Genomic DNA, 13,054 nt, shown 5'->3' with positions numbered 1-13,054 from the left:
CGGTTTGGCCCGACTGTAAAGAAGCGGCCTTTACATTTACAAATAAACGTGCCATTTTTGCAACTTTTAAGATTACTATGTAAACGTATAAGTGTATCTGTTAGATTTGTTTTTCTCATTTAATATTATTCTGAGGTTTATTGCCGCTAAACTAAACGGTAACACTTTAGAATACTACACAGGCATTCAGTAACTACTAGCTAACAAGAAACTCTGATTAACAAATTAGTAAGTAATAACGCTCAGTTATATGAGGTTCATTATTAGCTAATCAATAACCACTATTTTTCATACTTCCCAGAGGACTAAGAACCACTGTGTACAGGTTTATAATTAATGTGAATAATGCACTCAATTTTACAGTGCATGCACTTATGTGTACTTACCTAAGAAAATACTGTGAAATATAAGGTAACTACAGGGGTTAGGTTTAGGGTTCCTTATTACCCAGTTATTGAAATTACTATAATAAGTACACACTGTATGAACGGGGAACAAAACTGTAAAATAAAGTGATACCATTATTAAAGTGAACCTACTAGCAGTGCTGGGATTACATAATCAGATTCCAGAAGTATAAACCATTTTAAAATACTTGTAATCAGATCACAGCTACTTTTTTATCGATTGCATGATTACGTTTCTCTCACAATGGCAGTGAATTGTTCACAATTCATTAATTCTCCCTATCTTTTTTAAATTTCCTTTCTAAAAAAAAAAGCCTTTTATACGCTCAGAAGGTCTTTAGGGTTTGTGGAATTGCACACACTAGTCATGAGCCTATCACTGAAAACTGAGAGCCACACAGCATTTGAACACTTTTAAGAAGAGTTTTCTCAACATTGCAACGCTGCATTTCTAATCAACTCCTGACAAACACATTGATTATAATTTGAATTATAATCACTCAGTGAGTCATTTAACAATGAATTACTGTCTTTGGAAGGCTTCCAAACACATTCAAATGTACAAAATCATGTCATTTCATATTTACATGCAATGTACATTTTTTTTACAAAAACTTTTTTGTCAGCTCTACCTCTTTGACCTAATATGTTTATTTGAAGTACCACCTGCAATTTAAGTTAATAGGTCAATACAATTAAGTCCAATAATAATATCAAGTTCATGGTTCTCCGATGTCTGTAAATAGTCACTCGACAGGATTATCCTGTTCAAATCAACATATGCGAGGTCAAAAGTAATCTAAAAGTAGTCTAATTATATTACCTTAAATGTATAATGTAATGGATTACGTTACTAACTACAATTTTTGTCATGTAATTTGGAATCAGTAACCGACTGCAATTTGTAAGTAGTCTATAGTTCTGCCTAATGATTCAAGTATATCCTTCAGAAGGAATTACTGTTTATTTGGATCAGTATATTAATGTGAAAAGCATGATAACTCCCTGACTGAAGTCATTGTAAGCTTTTGAGGTTTTTGTAAGATTTTTGAAAGTAATGACTCCTAAAGGAATTACTATTTGGATCAGTATTCTAAAGTGAAGATCATGGTAACTCACTAGTAACGGCTCAAGTGTTACCGTATCCATCAGAATGGAATTATTCAAAACCTTACAAAATCCTCACAAGCTTCAGTCAATATTAGAGAGATATCATTGTTAGTTAATAGTAGTTACTATAGTGTTAAAAATGCGTTACTTATTTTTCCCTGTGTACTTATACATAAATGACGGAACAGTATTCTAAAGTGTTACCAACTAATTTTTCCATAGGCTTTGAGTTTGATGAGACGACTTATTTAAGCTAGTATAAAATGGTACACACTTCCTCTGGGCGGCATGGCAGCGCTACAGTCAGAGTGTGTTTTTCGACGTCGCATATAGTGAGGAGAGAGAGGCATAGCTGTACCGCGCTCCTCTGGAGCGTGCCGGAACATTCCTCACAGATTTGGGCGTCAGCTTCTTTCTCTTAAATCCCTGGGAGTGCAGCGTTTCCATGGTGATCGAAAGTTATATGAGCCATCTTTATTCATCACTGTGGCCCAGAGGGCTGGAGAAGAAGCACTGACGATAGAGAGAGATAAAGAGGAGGAAAAAGAGGAAGACAAAGATAATCTCCTGTTGGTTTGCGTCTGTCTGGTGTTGAATTGACGCACCTTTCTATATACAAAATCTCAACAGTGAAAGCAAAGATCAGCGTCGAGACTCTTACATCGTGTCTACACTGCAAGTGATGCAACAAAAACATTTGTGGATTATAAAGGGTGTGTTTGTGCGCGCCAAAGTATATTAATTACTCCCATTGATCCCCGCAGCATACGACACATGAAAAATAAACAAGGTTCTCAATGGAGACAGTCATGCACGCAAACAAACACTGAACACTCAGTGCTGTACTAGTTTCATTACCCATCATGCCCACTGGCTCTGAGCCCCTAATCTGTCTGTGTCCTGTCTGAAGTCGTCTGCTCTATTAATAGTCAAATGCAACAGAACGGGATAAACTACATTTTGAGTCTGTCTTGTCTCTCTCTCTCTAGTCGCATGGCCTGAGAGCAGATGTCCCGGGATACTGAAGAGGGCAACGCTTCTGATTGATATCTCAAATCATGCAACGTTTGAGGAGAGGTGTGCTATTACTTGTCTAACTGAAGGAAGTTATGATTTCCATCTGGCTGACTATAAAACTGGTGAAAACGCTATAGTGTAACATGTGCCATCGATGTTGTCATATGGACTCTTTATTTTGAAGTTATTTTCTGTGCCCGTTGTCCCTTAGTTTTCTTCCTGTGTTTAGTTCATGTTTGCCTTGTTTGTCTCAGAAGTTACCCTCATTAGTTTCCATAGTAACTTATCTACACCTGTTCCTCGTTAGCCCTGGTGTTCCCTGTGTATTTACACCCCTGTGTTTCAGTTCTTTTGTTGGTCGTTGTTCTTGCGTGTCTCTCTTTGTAAGGTGTTGCATTCATGGTTGCCCCTGTCTGGATTATGTCTCCTTTTCCCCTGTTTGGATTATATTTCTGTCTCTGTTTTTATTATTTTTATAAACTTTTGCTGCACTTTAATTCTAACCTCTCCTCATCCCTGTTAAAATGTAAGATTTACACATAGGTTTACATTGAAAGAAGAACCAAAGCTGTACACTATATCTGGAGATCAGTGTTCCTGTAGTATCGAGATACTGTTATAGATTTGATTTGTTTATAAATACTGTATATATTAATCAATCTTTTTTTGTTGTCTATTTCCCCAGGAACCATCTTCTCTGGAGCCAATCAATGGCTTCAAGTGAAACTGACATGAGATCAGATAAAGATTAATATTTTGGGGAGGTGAACTTTCTTTCTTTTTTTCATGGATGTTTTTATGAATTTATGTAGTAAAACATGATTTTATGATATTAAATGATGATTATATATAAATATGCAGTGTAAACAATGTGTAGACATTGTGTAGATATTCTAAAAAAATATCCATATGATTATTAGCTGTTGTTTCATTGACCCTTTTCAAATATCCAGGTTTCTCAAAAGCGGGAGTCATCATAGTTCGGTGAATGAGACTATTATTAATTTTTTTTCCAAAAAGTATTATTGTGTTCCAATTTGCTCGAATAGCAACAAAAAACGTTGCAGGATTTACGATGCTGATGACCGTTAAAACCAAACACTTCATAACAGTCTGTTCATATGTGTTTAAATGTGTATATTACGCAGATATCAGGAATTTTTTAATGACAGGGAGAGCTTGAATTTCAGTACGGTACGTGACTTTCAGGCTGTATGTGAACAGCTCCAAACGACTGTGATATTTGAGGTGTAGCAAAGTCAGGCGTGCACTCCTAACAAATTGGCTGTAGAGCAATTGACAAGAGATGCACAGCAAGAGACTGAGGATATAAGGACCTAAGAACAGGCTATCCCAAACAAGTGTGTTTAAATCTACAGTTCAGATAAAACACGAGAGAGATAGAGCGAACTCTAGCAGGGCAAGATAAACTCAATTTGTTTCCTATTGACCAAGTTGAGACCCTTTGCTTAACATGAAGTGTGCAGATCGAGTTGCCTATATAGTGAACTATTTGAGGGGCTATTTTTCTGAAATATCCGCAGAATTTCCAGTGAACGCAGTGTCCGAATTCGCTCACTTGTTTTCATTCAAAATTCAAAAATCACAAGAGGATTTGTTTCTCCTCAAATTTGCGGTCCCACCACAGTCTTTATGAGCAGGGCAAAGGATACGTCTGAGGGGAAATACACACATATTAAAACTATGGACTAATCGTCTGAGGTCTGTTATATATAAAGCATTACTGCCACAGTCCATGTATTTTTTATCAACCTTTAAATATAGAGAGGTGGGAGCGTTTTAATACCAGCCGGACAAATAAGGGTCTGACCGCTGTCGCGATCAATAAACCTCCTTTGCAGGAAGCTTCAGATTCCCTATTATCCAACTCTATAGTTCTTATACACCGAAGAAGAGCAAGCAAAGATACAAGGCCATTGGGACTCGCAAAGTCAATACTGTTCCCTGTTCACAGGCCTGAGGGGTCATGTAATGATCCATCCTCAGTGCCAAATATTGTTCCAGCCCATTTTTGAGAGATATTTTCGATCTACCCGCAATGTTGTTTGAAACGGGAGACTTTACTTCATTCCCAGTGTCTAACTCTTTGCCCCGTCTATCAGATTGACGAGCCAGATGCTAATGAAACCACTAAACCAGTTCAGCTATATCAGACGTTTAGGATGGAAAGTGGATTTTGTTAGCAGAATTAAGGCTTTTGCTGAGATCCGGCAGCCTCGGCTAGCTGACAAATAATTAGCTATCAGATGTCCGGCGCCCTACAGGAGGCCGTTGAGTGAAATTAAGTGAAAGCGGAGAATAAATGGACAGTGCGTCCTGATAACCGAACGCGGAGCGTCTTAACAGACACCCTGACTACTGCTCTACGCAGACGTGTCTTCAGATAATTCAGCATTCTCCTGTGTGTCTCACGCTAATTAAATGCAAAACGTTCCATCCAGAAATGTCACAATTGATTTATCTTCTTCTGTGCCCAGTGACTTTACTTCAATCTTTCCATGGATAAGTGAAGAATGAAGGAAACCCAGTGATGTTATTTGCCCCTGAACACTTGCTCTTCATGTCCTTTTCTATCTGATGATTCAGTGGTAGGCCTATGTACTGACACTAAACCTTTTTTTAACCCTTTTTTTTTTCCATATGGACATCATATAATGATAACTTACTGCAGTTCAGTGAGTGAGTCAGATGTTGATTCAGTAACCGGTTTGATTGATTCAGTTCAGTAAGATTTGCAAGAATTCATTAAAAGAATTTGTTCATATGAGTCATTTCGTCGTGAATCGGACTTCACTGGTTGTACTAGCAATTTAACTGGTTGTACAACTGTGTGGTTTTGATTCAGACTTCAGTGGTTGTATTCGCAGTTTAACTTGTTGTACAACTGTGTGGTTTTGATTCACTACAAAGAGCCGGTGTTCTGATAACATATGCTACCTATTAGGATGTGCTACCAACACTGTATATTTGCATGGTTTTAAGGGTATCTCTTAGAAGAAAAGGTTCTATATAGAACCTTAAAAGGTTCTATAGGCGCTTCGTATTTGGAACCATAGGGTTCTTTACTCAACTCCAAAGAACCTTTTATGCTAAAAAGGTTCTATAATGACAAGAAAGAACCCTTTCTTGGGTTCTGTATAGAACCTTTTAGGGGTTCCAAATACAAAGCGCCTATAGAACCTTTTCTTCTAAGAGTGTATAGGCTTAAGGTTTAGGGTTAGGGTTTGTTTTGGACTGTTTTGACTGACTTTTATTTATCAGATTAATTCATTAGTGTCAGGAATCTGATTACACTCACTCTGTTGATTTACTAAAAAGAGCCAGCTAAAAAGAATCATTCATTTTGCCAGTATGAACACACAATGAATCACACACACACAAAAAAATCAGTTCATGTATGTTGTTGATTCACCAAAAAGAACCAGCTCAAGAGTAATTAGTTTCGGGAATTGGGCTATTGTTGATTCAGTTCAAAGAAGCGGCTCAGAAGAGTCATTTGTTTTCGGGAATTTTCGCATTCACACCCTTCTCTACATTACTCCACTATAGTAATGTACAAGTCCACTTGAAGGAGTGAATAGAGACGAGGGAGTGAATTCGAAGGGCTGCCGCTTTTGCATAGTTTGTCCTTGCCGTCAAACTGGCAGTTCCAGTAGAAAAGAAAAGATTTATCTTGAACTCTGTCGTGGAAACTAGCCTGTATAAACCTTAATTAAGGTAATAGTTCATTGTATAGTAATAGTTCAAAACGAGTTTGTGCTTTTCTCAAGGGCACCCCGAGGACGTGTCCTGTCACCTTTGTTGTTCTCTGTTTATACAAGTGAAATAAGTATGTAAATGTAGAGTGAGAATTATAAATTATACAAATATGCAGATGACATGGCACTTGTGCCACTTTTATGGAAACACTGTAAATTCTGAGTGCAGGTGTTAAAATTAGAAAAATTGTGTGAAGCAAGTCCTTTATTGATAAATGTCAGTAAAACAAAAAAGTAGATTTTAAATTACCCAGAGCACTTAACAGAAATAACGTCAACCTGTTAAAATTGTGAAGACTTTTAAGTAGCCTATGACAGTAAATTTAATTTCTCTGATAATGTGGATCAATTAAAAAAGGAATGTATGATATTACGCTGTACCCATTGGACCAGCGGTTTGGAAAATGGATGGATGATTCATCATTCATGACCCTCACAGTGCATTATGGGTATTCTCTAGCCGTTGAGTGTACATAAGTTGTACACTCGTTATTGTTGTGCATTATGGGATTGAATAAGTGCACTTCTGACAAGTGGTGCAGGTATATTCTAATAAAATAAAATGTTTTGTATATATCACTAATATTTAGTCATGTGTGTGTATGTTTTTGGAAGACTCTTCTGCCATTGACGGGTAGTTGCTTGTGAAGGATACACGTTCATATGTTGGCACGATGGAATTTTCTGATGGCTCCAGAATATTTAGGCTCTGATGATTGGCTCAGTGATTTGGTTGTGTTAAAGCATCACACAGTTACAACTGACTCCACAATGGCAAAGCAAGAGATGGAACGATGAGAGTCCCTTCCTCTCTGTCACTTCCTTTCTGTCAGAGTGGACCGAACTGAAGCGTCGTGTCATTGTAAATGTGTCAGACTCTGTGTTGTCATGGCGACCATAGGAACACGAGCCCATTAGGGTTGTGTGGCCCCTGATTGGCTTGTCTCGCCTGTCTAAAGTTCACTTTATTCCCAAGACTGCCTTGTGCACTGGTTTTTAGTCCATGCGCCAGCTCGTTTCCTGTTTGACCCCGCATCCACCGTGATGGACATACGCTACGAGCGCTTGTGATGGTGAGGGTGTGATTTGACATGTCTTGTCTTAAAGCGACGAGTCATGGAATGAGAAAGCCACCAGGACATCGATGTCTCAGGGCCTGTGATCTGTGGTTTTAGTCTAGACACACTCACACACACACCTGTCTGTCTGTCTGCAACACACATGTGTGCTTTGAAAATGGATGGCTGAACTCTTTCTGGCATTGGGTGAAAACTAAGTGAGGTGTTTCCCATTAGTTTGGTTTGCTTGTCACTGGTTAGAGAGGATGAAGTCAGGATCTCACAAATGATTTACACATTTGACATTTTGACTTAATTTTCAACCCGCGCTCGTGCAGTTCAAATGTAAGAGAAGAGTATGTTGTTATATATTCTCATCGGCTTCATTTTGAACTATTGAAATGAATAAACAGCAGCCAATGTTGAATCTATTAAATTAATGTTTTGAATTAGCTTTGATGTTCATTTTAAGTTTGGGTCATTTAGGTGTGTGTGTGTGTGTGTGTGTGTGTGTGTGTGTGTGTGTGTGTGTGTGTGTGTGTGTGTGTGTGTGTGTGTGTGTGTGTGTACACGCACAAGTTAGATTTTAGATGCGATTAATCTATATACAGCACAGATTTTTTTATCAATTTTTTATTTGTCATCATTTGTCTAATCAAAACTCATCTGATCAAATTAATTATTAAACTGAACATTATCACATCCCATCATGTTTGACTTTAAAAAATAAATCATAAATCTGTCAATAAGTTGATCCCAAGGACATTTGCCAGAGATATTAATGACTAATTGGGCTAAAATTAAAGAATATTACTCGTAGCAGAGTTTACTCATAAATGACATTGAATCATGCAAATCTCACTATTTTGGGGGAATTAATAAAATAGGGCATTTAGACATATTTAATTACGAAGAACCCGCACACCTGCAAATATCCACGGAATATCAGTCATTATTTAAATTCTAGAAATACTTTGCTTGTATATTCAATATTTTGATTACATTATAATTTGAAAAACCTTTCAGCTTCTCCAGTTTGTTAAACATCTTTTTTTCATATTTGTCAATTCCATAAAATTCCCATCAAAATCCGTTCAGAAACCATGCAAGAAAAGAAAAGTGTGCAGAATCCATCCAGGCATATGGGTTGGAAAGAAGATAACTGGTTAAGTTACTCTTAAGTTTTTAGTTACTCCGACTAACTACAAGTGTTCAATAAGCAATCAGGAAAGGGGCTTTTTTTCCCCAAAACCACAAGTGATTCAGAGAGTTTTTATAATGACGATAAGGAGCTAAAACTCTGTTCTGTTAGCACAATAATTTATGGGAAATTAATGTGTACACCAATGTTGGATAAGTCCTTAAAATCCCTAAATGTCTTTATTAGACATTTTCTTGCCAAAGTGTCTCACCAAAGTGTGCACAAATCACACTAATGGCAATTATCAGGCTGAGAATGCTTGCTAAGGTAGAAGAAACTCACAGCTATTGGGAATAATGTAAAACTCTGAAGATTTTCTCAATATCTGAAAGTTATTTGTTCATTAGTGATGCTTCTAAACACCAACAGATGATCAACCTATGATTTGATCTGGTTCTCAAGACACACACACACACACACACACAAAGAGAGAGTGCATGACAATGTTCGTTTTTCCATCACTCCCCCTAACAGAGCATAGCAGACTTCTTTACACTCCGACAACAAATAGAGATATTAGGGATATTGGAACAGACAAGCCCCTTTAAGCTACATGGTACAATTTGCTCTGAGTTAATGGTCTCCTCTCTGGGAGATTTGATAAGCATGGAGAGCCGTGTATCACATTCCCATCCAAATAGTTCCACAGCACTGTCACAACTGATAACATCAAGGTAGGGAAGAGAGGGCCAGTGTGTGTGTTCATGTGTGTGTGGCGTCCTGATCTCTGCCACCACAGACAATCAGTTGTTTACGAAGCATCAGATGCCTTCATGTTCCCCAAACGCATGCATTGCTTGTGACAGCACTGTCAGTGATACAATAGGGAATTCTGGGGAAGTTTGCGCTGTGCGTGTCCGTTGCTGGCCTTAAGGCCTGTTCACAGCAGGAATGATAACTATAAAGATAACTAGCATCAAGATAATGTTCTGTTTATTATAAGCATTCTGGTTTAAATGCTCCAGCTTTTTAAAGCAGAATGGATTCTGATTGGATTAAACTCATTACCCTTGGTGTCCTTTGTGTGAATGGATCTTTAAGGTTATACTTATTTTTTTAAATGTACAATATAAAGGCCTGGTTTCACAGACAGGGCTTTTATAAATGTGCGTTAGAATACTGCCGTATTTTAAGATATGTCAGTGCAAGTTGCTTCCAGCTCAAACATGCATTTTAGGCTTAAAAGCCTTTTCTGTGAAACCGGAGAATATGAATGATATCTATACGACATGTAATGTGTTGTTTAGATATATTTTGGCCAAATCATTTTCTGAGCTTCATAATTGAACCACTTGTTTTAAGGATAAGGATTGAGATGCATTTCTCTCATTTCCCCCTCTCTCTGTCTCTCTATTTGACTGAGGGATGTGGGGGGTGAGGCAGGGAAAGGTAATTGGACATATTGGTTTTTTTCACTGTGGATCCGTCAAAGTCCGGGAGGATTTTAGGCTGTCAGAGATGGTTCCGTGTTGGGTTTTAATTATCCTCCTTGGAGCTTTGTCAGGGACAACAGTGTCAGCAGCCCAAACTGTTTTCCAAACAGAGCTTTAAGATCTCAGAGTCCATCTAGCTCAGACAGGGTCATCTGCCATCACAGCCAGTGGCTTGTTTGGTATTCATACACACCACCAGAGACACTCTCTAGTCTGGAAATCAAACCCTGCAGATACAGGATAGAGTTTAATGTGCAATTCTCCTCACTGCTCACTTCATTGTTTGAAGACACCGAAAATTGGTCAGAATTGGAGTTTTGTGGCTTTTAGTCCATGTCTGTTAAGTTTTAGGCCGTATAGGTTCTTCATTTGTTCGTTGCTTTGGATAAAAGCCTCTGCTTAATGAATAAATATACTCCTGGGTAAAAAAAAAATGGTCAAGCCAAAAATATTAGTGGTCTTTTAATGGTCTTAACCATTTTTATCGCACATCACTGGTCAGGAAATTAGCAAGAATTGCACAAATACTGTAGATAGTGTAATTTAGTATGGAATAACCTTCCCCGACTTGCAGACAGTTCATGTTAATGGCTTCAAACTGTTCATGAGTAGTTGAAAAATGTCTACCAGTTAGTTTGAGCTAAATCTGGCCAAAACATGAGCCTGATCGACTAGTTCTCGAGCCACTTCTTGGTTGTCTTAGGAGCATCGTCTTGTTTAAAAATACGATCTAAAATATAACAACGTTTCATTTGTGGGAAGCAAGCCATTCTGCAAAATTCTCCTGTACTCCAAAGCATTAAATGACTTTTCACAGTGAAGTATAGCTCACCAATCCCAGCAGCTAAAACGGCTCCAAACACAATGACACCTCTTCCTCCATTCTTCACTGTAAAAGAGATGCATTTACTATATTTCTCACCAGAATTGTGAAGACACCGCTCTGGAGCATCACCATTCAACTCGTGTTTCAGTGTGATTCATCACTCCACACACCACTTCCCATATTCGGACAAAAACTTCATTCTGTCTTTGACATTTTTCTGAGAAGCAATGGCTTCTTAAGTAGCGCATTTGCTTAAATTTTGCTCATTTCCTGACCAATAATTTGTGGTTAAGACAATGAAAGCTTAGTTTAAGCTTAGTTTGCCCATTTTCTTTTTGCACAGGAGTGTAAATGTAAATCTGTATAGTGTACCCCTAAAAGTGGGAAAAAATTAATGCCAGTATGTACTTTGATATGCCCAGCTTGCTGCTGCAATAGGGAAGTATGTCAACAAAAGATTTGAATTGCGTTTTCCAAACCCTTTCATGGGGTTTAGAAGTTCCAGCCTGAGATTTTAAATGAGTTGAAGTGCAACAATCACTGGTTGCATCTTCTGTAATTAAAGCAATTAGCGACACGGATATCAATACCATATTGTTTATTTGCCATTATTAGATTATTCTTTTTTTTCTTTTCAGAATATACATTTACCTTTGCCATCATCTAAAGCTCACTGAAACGTAATCATTAAAAACACTCTAATAACTTTGTTTCCTTTTTTGCATTTATGTAGAGTTCAATATATGTGCAGTCCACACACACACACACACATACATATATATATATATAGGCTATATATGGGACCTACTTAATGTTACTTGTATTTTCTCACTTTCAGAATAGTTTTCTCATCTCTCTGACCTTATTAGGCTCAAATGTCCGTGTATTTGATGAGCATGAGACGCTTATAGATATTCACACACATGCATTTATCCAGCAAGAACAATATTCTTCCACTCACTCACTCACTCTCACTCTCTCTCTCTCTCTCTCTCTCTCTCTCTCTCTCTCTCTCTCAAAAAGAGCATTTATCTTATTACAATGCACACTGACCTGATTACAGACAATGATTATGGTTTTAGTAAAGGGATAATTCACTCAGAAATGAAAATTCTGTCATCATTTACTCACCCTCATGTCATTCCTAACCTACATGACTTACTTTCTTCACACATCACTCTTTCAGCGGGATTGAATGATTTCTGAAATGCAAAAAAGCATCATACATTTATATTTATGTTTGATTGCAAAAAATAATGGCATATTTTATTTTATTTTAAGATGAGCTATCCCTGTAAAAGCTCCCTTTTTTTACAGCTGAATGTGATGTTACATTATGAGTGTGATCCTTTCAAGGCAAGATAGAAAGAAGAATGTGAAGATGGATTTCGAGCTCTGTGATCCTCAACTGAAATACTGGGTTGAATCTTGTTTGTGATCCCCAATAAGTAGCACAACATGCCAGTATTATGAATGTCCTGTAGGTATAACGGCTCTCAGAAATGAACAATACAGATTGATTTTTGCCTCTCCTTCTCCAGTCCGCAGGCCTACAGTCGTCCAATTCCTTTTACTAGCACTGCTAGATAAATGATACACAATGTATTCCCTCAACATTTTTATCAATTTGTATTGAATTTTGTCGTAGAGACCCTCTTTCTCTCCCAGTAATGACACCCATGGGTTCCTTACAGCACTCTCTCTCTCTCTCTCTGTGTGTGTGTGTGTGTGTGTGTGTGTGTGTGTGTGTGTGTGTGTGTGTGTGTCATATTTGAACTGAGATTTCTTGTTCATTACAAAATATAGTGTTGTGTTTTAAAACTATTTTAAATTCTGTCTGACAATAATCGTTTCTCATCCCAAAAGATGCAATCTCTTTATGATCTCTTTATAGCTACTCCCAAAAAATTCTGACTAGACTATTTTTACCTCCATACCAGATTTTATGTTTCTCATACACATATTCACATATGACACCTAGAAAGAGAAAAATACGAGAGCAAGGAAGTAGGGTGAGGGTTTTCTGGGCCAACACACCAGAGTGACTATTACAAAGCAGAGCAGCGATTTAAACTCACAAAGCATTTGAGGGAAAGTCAGGACACACACTCACCGCTTTAAAGATTCCTTAAGATCCAGTCAAACAATTTTAGCTTCAGCCCCATGAGCGCGTCTAACAAACCTTCAGTCAAAAGTGTTTTTCTCAATAGGCCTACTTCTCAG

At 37.7% G+C, this 13,054-nt stretch overlaps 1 protein-coding gene and 1 long non-coding RNA gene across 3 annotated transcripts in view; one reads left to right on the top strand and one right to left on the bottom strand.

Moving 5' to 3' along the window:
- Window positions 1-3,519, top strand: part of LOC306993119 — a 23,611-nt gene extending 20,092 nt beyond the window's left edge. For both annotated transcript variants that reach the window (XR_013796403.1, XR_013796404.1), the window contains exons 8-9: window positions 2,507-2,594; window positions 3,220-3,519. This is a non-coding gene — a long non-coding RNA (uncharacterized lncRNA). The remainder of the gene's footprint in view (window positions 1-2,506; window positions 2,595-3,219) is intronic.
- The window catches only part of dtx3la (deltex E3 ubiquitin ligase 3L a), a 19,263-nt gene extending 6,209 nt beyond the window's left edge, over window positions 1-13,054 (bottom strand). Inside the window, exons 1-2 of the mRNA XM_079602623.1 lie at window positions 12,945-13,054; window positions 11,994-12,033 (exon numbers count right to left, since the gene is read on the bottom strand). The gene's annotated coding sequence lies outside the window, so the exon portion shown is untranslated. The remainder of the gene's footprint in view (window positions 1-11,993; window positions 12,034-12,944) is intronic.

Source organism: Phoxinus phoxinus (assembly GCF_949152265.1).
Source record: "Phoxinus phoxinus genome assembly, chromosome: 24".
Taxonomy (NCBI): Eukaryota; Metazoa; Chordata; class Actinopteri; order Cypriniformes; family Leuciscidae; genus Phoxinus; species Phoxinus phoxinus.
Note: the sequence above shows the minus strand (reverse complement) of the source record. Positions and strands in the feature narration are given on the sequence as shown.